The 8101-nt window shown below is 39.2% G+C and overlaps 1 long non-coding RNA gene across 1 annotated transcript; it reads right to left on the reverse strand.

Annotated features, from left to right (window-relative positions):
- Positions 1-1302: 1302 nt before the first annotated feature.
- LOC132299800 (uncharacterized) lies at positions 1303-2535 on the reverse strand. The gene is made up of 2 exons (XR_009480183.1): positions 2315-2535; positions 1303-1496 (listed from the first exon to the last, which is right to left on the reverse strand). It is a non-coding gene; the product is annotated as an uncharacterized LOC132299800 (long non-coding RNA).
- Positions 2536-8101: the final 5566 nt, after the last annotated feature.

Here is an 8101-nt window from a genome sequence, read left to right on the forward strand (position 1 = left end):
AAGCCCTTTCCACTGCTTCAAAGTAAACCTTAATAAACTGTGCCATGATCAACGGCCTCATTCGATCATTAAGACCCGAGACAAACTTCTGAGTCTTGTTAGCTTCATCTCTCACCACTTCTGGAGCAAAACGGGAGAGTGAGGTGAACTTGTTCTCATACTCCGCCACTGACATGTTCCCTTGAATAAGATTATGAAACTGGTCTTGTAACTCCCATCTTTTGGAAAGCGGAAAGTACTTTTCATAGAACAGTTCCTTGAACCTGTCCCAGCTCATCTCTTCAATCTTGTACTGGTTGATGATCGACTTTCACCAAACCTTGGCATCCATAGTAAACTTTTAAGTTGCTAGGATGATCTTCAAGTGATCCTCTATCACATCCATTGAGGTTAGTTGGGTTTCAACTTAATCCAAGTAGTCATCTGCTACCATTGGATCCGCACTGCCCTCAAACACTACCGGCATCAACTGAGAAAACCCTTTTATGATCTTGAGACGCTTCTGAGCTGGCGTCTCCTCAACTTGAACTGTAGGTTGTGGTGCTGACTGCGACTGAGCAGCAATCGTTGCCCTCACGACATTTTGCAACAAACGATTAAACTCCAGTGCTACAGAACCTTCACCCACTTCTACGGGTACGGGTGTTTCAACATTCTCTTTTCTTGGGGGAACAGCTCTTGGGGGAATCAAGTCCCTAAGAAGCATGTTCTCATCATTTAGCTCCTCCGGTTTGGAGCTAGAGCTCTCACCAACATCACTCCTTGTTGGCCTAGGGCCAACTTCTCTAGGTTCCTCACGCCGTGACATTGTGTTATAAAACGAGAAAATGATTCAGAAACATGACACTAAGACTGTGAACGACTCAACAAGAATTGATACCGTACAACACTTAGCATGCAAGACTATACAAGAAACATTTTAACATAAACAAGTAAGCAGTAAGCACATAGGCAGTTAAACATGCTCATTTAAGTAAAATATCACGTAGCAAGTAGTCAAGTAAGCAACACAAACAACATTCCATGTGACCCTAAGTAGGCCTCTACCCGTCGTCCTAAAGGTTTTCGAACCTTTGCTCTGATACCAAATTTGTAATGACTCAAAACTAATACTTTTTAAACAAAAAAAAAAAATCGGCATGACCTCCCCTAAAAATAGGCCTATCACAACCTGTTTAATTGCATTTTTAACCTGTCATGGCTCAAATTCTGAATTCACGGCAACAAAAGATAATGATACAACCAACTAATCTAGACAATGCTTCAAACTAGGATTATCCATCCATTCATCAACAAGTTGCATACTATCAAATCCCCATCCAAAACATCATCAATACTTTAGTTATATTACATGACAAAGTTCCACAAAATAATTATACATCTTTGCACTTCTAGTGTTTTACAAAATAATGGGGAATATACAAAGATACAAAAGTGGACTTCTAACGCCGTTCAAGCTTGAGGTGGGTTGTCATCCACCAGTTCCTTTCCAAGACCTGAAAAAAAAATATATATATATAGGGGTGAGCATATAGCTCAGCAGGTGACACTTAAGACACAATTCTTGTGTCCTAGTGAATCCAAATAAAGCATAGGCCAATGGGAGATTAGGGACATGCATTGAAGGGGAAAAATAATTACAAGTACAAGTCAAATCCAATCACACACAAATGCAAATGGAGTGAGATGCAATGCATGCTAATGTCACTCCCCGTTTTCATTCTCAAAACCATCACGTTCAAAGTTAATGTAACCCTCTTTGGTAACCCCGCCGCGACGAGAGGAGGATTGGCTACCGTCCTTAGGCCCTTGGTGACCCCGTGGCGCCGTCGAGGGGCCCGAATAGCTCAACCACGCTAGGGTACTCTCCCTAGTCCTCCCTAGGCTACATTAACCTCTGGCCCGTTGGTAACCCCGCAGCGACCGGGTTTGTCAAAACCAATTTTTTTCCAAAACATTCATTCCCAAATCCCCATTTTCATTTCAAGACAACCACTTCCCTTTTTCATGCAACCCAATGAGATGTAGGCTCATGTCATAATCTCAATATAATGACAAATGGGAACTTAGCACGATAATAAATAAGCATGTTCTCATGGCATCATTATAGCACGTTAGTAACCTCAAAAAAAAATGTAAACAACCATCACATAGACATACTTTTCATTCAACCATGTTATACACATTTACATAACTAGCATGTTGTCAATTAAATCATTTTAATCAAAATCAACAACAATTAAACATGCTATAACACACATAGAGGAGCATGATTCATTATAGAGCAAGATTCCATGGCTTAAGATGTCCCTACCTCACAATCCAAGCCGAAATCCCTAGAATAGGTCCTCCAAATTCGAGCTCCAAGGAAGACTCAAAACTGAAAATTGATAGTATGGATGCGTAAAGCTCGCTACAAGCTTCGTTTTGCCTCAAACGGCACCTCAATCCGACAAAAGATGAAGGAGCAATCAATAATGGAAGTTGAAGTGAAAAGAAAAGAAAAAAGAAAAAAGGAGAAGCCGAGAGCAGTCGGGAGAGAGAGAGAGCAGCAGAGACCAATCACTTAAAAAGTGAGGTGGGTCCCACTTTATTTTATATTTCTTTTCTCTTTTTCTTTTTCATTTAAATCACACGCCCCACACACACAATTATGTACACAGACTTCACACTCTTATTGTGCTTGGTTTAAAAAAATTTGTGAATTGAGCTTAATTCTACAATTACCTTTGCTTTTCAATTGTAAAGGTTTTGTTATGGCACATGGTAGAAAAACAAACAAAAAAGTGCAGTGTGATACATCTTTCTGAATCCGAAAAAATCATTTTCTTTTTTCTATTTTGTCCATTAAATGAACTGAATTTGAAGAGGAAAAAAAAAAAGATTGACAATACTAAAGAGAAACAATGAAAATTATACTACATAACTCACTGTTAAAACACACAAATCTGCACACACAATATCCACCTGTGTTTGAAATCAGCCTTCAAATAGAGAGAGAATTAACAAAAAGTTGAAGGATCAGCCAATTCAATCACATTGAATAAATTTGTTAAAAGCACATATCTGCCAAGAAAGCTGAGAAAAGAAGAGTCAGCATTTGTTACATTTCTTTTCTCCTCCATAAAAACCTACTCTTATGTTCAGCTTATATACAAGTTGTCTAATGACCAAAAAAATGCCTCTATGAAAATGTGATCTCAAGGTTATGCTACCCTTTCCAAAGGATGAATGTAGAGACACAGGTTGTCAAACGACCAAAAAATAACCCGTGGAATGGTTTTCATCGAGGGTAGAAGGTGATGCATTCACCTAGGGCTACCAAATGGTGATGGTCCGTCGTAACAATCAGGTTCCCTTGGTGTGCTATGGCCAGGAAACGATATTGGTCCATCATGGTAACCAGGTTCTCTCTGTGCATCCCTAGTAAAAGAAGAGACTCGACTGTCAGTGTATGAGCTCATATACCGTCCACCTTCATCGGTAAAGAAGCCTGCTGAATTCCGATGAGGTGTGTGTATCGAGTGAGTGGTGGAAGGAGCACAAACAGGAGCATTTGGAGTATCTTTTGGTACAACTTTTCTCATACGCTTAATTCTGCTCTGCTGTTCCGCTTGGGTTTTGGTGGTGGAATCAGAAGGGGCATCACATTTCTTCACACTCTGCGGTTGCAGCTGAGGCTTGGGGTCTGCTGGCACAATATAGCCACTGTTTGCCTTCTTCCTTAGCACTGCAATGAAATTTTCAATGCTCTCAGTCGAGTGTTCATTTTCAAGCTTGTGATCTTCGATGCATCTGATTAGTGCCTTCAGTGCAGCTATGCTCTTCTTTGCAATCGTAACCTGTAAGCAGGAGTTAATAACCCGTAGATGGATATAGAAATTGGATCTTACACAAGGAAGAAGGCACTAAAATAGCAAAAGCAGGGGCAAACACACCTGTTCTCTAGTTAAGTTGTTTCCTCTCTGATAAATTTCATCGGCAATTTCCTTCCAATATCTGTAGTAGTCTACCAGGATGGGAACTGGAGGGAACTTGTCAACCAGCTCAAATTCAAATATAAATTTGATAGCCTCGAGATTCTGTCTTCTTTCAATAAGTCTTTGAATCATATCTGTTGCACAAAAGAGACAAAAATCAAATTTCATCAATCAGTTCCCCGGTGGGGCAACCAGAAAAAAAGGAAAAAAGAAAACAGAAAGATCCAACTTGAGTCAGATATAAAAGAATAAGAATGAAATGAGAGTAAATTTAACAGAACTCCCAGTATTAAATAAAAAATGGTTCATAGAGGTAAAACAAATGTTACTGCATAGCTCATCGAGTGTTAGCACTTGTGAGAGGTAGAGCATTCAAGTACTGATTGAGAGAGAGATTTACTGACAATTGAAGTATATCAGAAATTTCATCGAAGATTTTATCACAGCCAAGAAACCAGACAAAAGAGTAATAGAAGTTTCCATATCAGTTCCCCACCCCAACCAATCCTCATATCATTGATAGCATCCTAGGGTTAAAATCTAAGGCAAATACATGAACATGCTCGATACTACTGATGAAACCATAAGAAATACGCACAAATCCCAACTGACGTATTCAGGTAACACAGTGTGGTCTTATGGGCATGCTTAACTCTTTCAAAAGGAGGTTGTCTAATGATGTAAAATTTTGCCTGACAGTAAAATTTATGACTCAGGAATTTTCATCGAGGGTAGAAGTTCAGTGTAATGGAGATGGCAAACCTAGCCCCCAAATGGCACTGGCCCATCGTAAATAATAATATTCCCTAAGCGCATTGCTCAGGCTACTAACCAGGTTTCCTTAGTGTGTCCATAGGGCCAGGAAATGACATTGGCCAATCATAATAACCAGCTTCTCTCAGTCCACCCCTAGGGCAAAAAAAGATTAATGTATCAAGTCCCTCAAGGGTATGAGCTCATAGTGTCCAGAAGATGGACCCAAATACAGCACCTTCATTGGCAGAGAAGTCCGCTGGCTGTCGATGAGGAGAATGTACCGAGTGAATGGTGGAAGCAGCACAAATAGAAGCATTTGGAGTATCTTCCGGTACAGCTTCTCTCAGACGCTTAATTCCGCTCTCATGATGTGTTTGAGTCTTGGGGATGGAATCAAAAGGGGTATCACATTTCTTCTCACTCCGCTGTTGCAGTTGGGGCTTGGGGGCAGCTGACATAATACATCCGCTGTTTGCCTTCTTGTTCAGAACTGCAATGATTTTTTCAACGCTCTCAGCCGAGTGCTCAGTTTCAAGCTTGTGATCTTTAATGCATCTGACAACAGCCTCCAGAGCAGCTATGGTCTTCTTTGCAATTGCAATCTGTAAGGAAGTTTATAACCCACTCACAGATAAAAAAATATAAACATATACCAGGAAGAGTCACTAAATAGCAAAAAGAAAAGGGCTGGCTAATAAACCTGTTCATTAGTTAAATTGTTTTCTCCCTCACAAGTTTTATCGGCAATCTTCTTCCAGTACTTGTAGTAGACTTCCAAGATGGGAATTGGATGGAACTTGCCAACCAGCTTAAATGCAAGTATAAATCTAATAGCTGCAAGATTCTGCATTCTATTGATAAGCCTTGGAATAAGATCTGTTTCACAAAACACACAAATAGCAGCCTTCATCAATACATTCCCATTTGACCTTTTTTATTGTCATGTGTCTCACACCTCCTCTGCTCAAAAACCCCAACTATACAAGATACTGAACTTCTACCCTACTAAAGGAGGAAGTTAACACAACATAGAGAACTCAACAATCTGATTTTGAAAGATACAGAAAAAGAAAGTACTCCATGCATCGAGTATATTACATTACTATATCAGACATAGAGATCTATACACAAGTCATTAAATTAAAAAAAATCATTTCTTTTCCTAACAAATTCAAAATTTTCATTTTATCACCAAGGTAATACGAGGATCCTAAAAGTATCAACAGTCAACACCACACCCCTCCCCCAAAAACAGTTTTTCTAATCAGGTCAATTTTACTCAATCCCAAGGAAATTATAGCTGGAACTCAATTTAAATAATCATATCAATAGTCCCTTTTGACCATCAGAATATAATCAATTAAGTCAACTACTTATGACACAATATTACACAGACCAATCTGCAAGATCTTCATCAGATGTACTTGTTTGAACTAGGAAATTTCTCAATTGCTGAAAGCTTACCAGGGACATTGTCAGCAAAACCAAGAGCCCGACATAATGCAGGGGCGTCTCTATGCTGAGCAATAGTTTCAAAAAGCTTTAATATCTCATCCCTATCGAAACCAGAAACCAGACCGTAAGTTGCTACAAGCTGCAAAAAACCTAAGAGTATACCTCAACAATCAACACCACCCCCTCCCCCCAAAAAAAAAAAGGTTTTTCTAATCATCTCAATTTTACTCGATCCCAAAGAGATTATAGCAAGAACTCAAATTAACTAATCATATCAATAGTCCCTTTTGACCATTAGAATATAATCAATTAATTCATCTACATATGACACAATATTACACAGACCAATCTGCAAGATCTTCATTAGATGTACTTATTTGAACTAGGAAATTTCTCAATTGCTGAAAGCTTACCAGGGACATTGTCAGCAAAACCAAGAGCCCGACATAATGCAGGGGCGTCTCTATGCTGAGCAATAGTTTCAAAAAGCTTTAATATCTCATCCCTATCGAAACCAGAAATCAGACCGTAAGTTGCTACGAGCTGCAAAAAACCTAATGCCTCCAGAGAATTCCCACTCTCTACTTTCATTTTCTCTTTCCATTCAACTGCAAGTTTCATAGCTTCCTCTCTCACAGAAGGTGTGATATGCGGCGAAGCTCTCATCAACTGCGCCAACAAAAGGGTGCAACTCCTCCTCACAACGCTGCCCTCAAACTCCTTATCTCCCTTCTTTAAAAATGGAGGATAAAACCCTTGCATTGCATCCAACACAAGCTTTGCAGGGTCTGATGACATTCTAAGAGCAGCATAAACTTCGTCTCGCATGGAATCGTGCTCATTCAAGTGCTCATTCAAGAACAGTTGCAAATTCTTGCCATCCATTGTAATACAAAATTGAATATTTGCAAAAGAAGAGGAAGAATGCATTGCATTGTTGACAGGCATATATTCTGGTTTTTCGACTTTTACTTTAGCCCTGAGATCACATTCTTTCTCTTTCTCTTTCAATTCCAGCGATTTAGAGAGTTCTTCGTATCGTTTCTCTTTCAGTTCGAGCTGTTTGGCGCGCTCTTGGTATCGTCTCTCTTTTCCTTCGAGCTCTCTGATTATCAATTGAATTCTGGATTGAAGCGAATTGCTTCTCTTTCAATACATGTTCTTTAAAGAGTTTCTCGAATTGCTTCTCTCTCAATTCGAACTCTTCAACACGCTGATCAATCGATTTTCGTACTGAAACCAATTCCATCTCTCTGTTTCTGAGCTCCTTGAAGCTTTCATTGATCGATTCCTGAATAGAATGGAGTTCCTTTGAACGCTCATCAGTCGACAATCGAGTAAATTCCAACTTTTCCTCTTTCAACCGAAGATCTTTGAACAATTTATCGATTGATTTTTGGAATGAATTTAGTTCCTCAGAGCGCTCTTTCAACGACAGTTGAACTGAATCGAATTGCTTCTCTTTTGATTCGAGCTCATCGAACCGCTGTTCAATCGATTTTCGAGTTGAATCGAAGTATTCCTCTAAATCCTTCCACTGAAGAGTGAGCAAAAGGATTGAATGCTCGAAGGCTTTACGGAGGTTTTCCTTCTTCGAATCGACGAGCATCATGTCTGCTGTGATCTTCTCCATTGAAGCCATCCTGCTATATGTGAGTGCATATATATATTATATAAAACCCTAGATCATGCATATTATATAATACCAAACAATGGACTTACAAACACAGCGAGAAATGTAAACCCTAATTTAGAAGATAAATTCTTCTGCCAAGCACATTTTCAAATTCAAATTCAAATTCAAAATATATATGTTTGTGTGAGTGAGTGAGAGAGACACAGCGAGAAATGTAAAATACTAATTTAGAAAACAAATTGTTCTGCCAAGCACATTTCCAAATTCGAACTCT

The sequence above is a fragment of the Cornus florida genome, unplaced genomic scaffold (genome assembly GCF_030987335.1).
Source record: "Cornus florida cultivar Cherokee Brave unplaced genomic scaffold, ASM3098733v1 CherokeeBrave_3.0.0_Hap2_Chr03, whole genome shotgun sequence".
In the NCBI taxonomy this organism is placed as follows: domain Eukaryota; kingdom Viridiplantae; phylum Streptophyta; class Magnoliopsida; order Cornales; family Cornaceae; genus Cornus; species Cornus florida.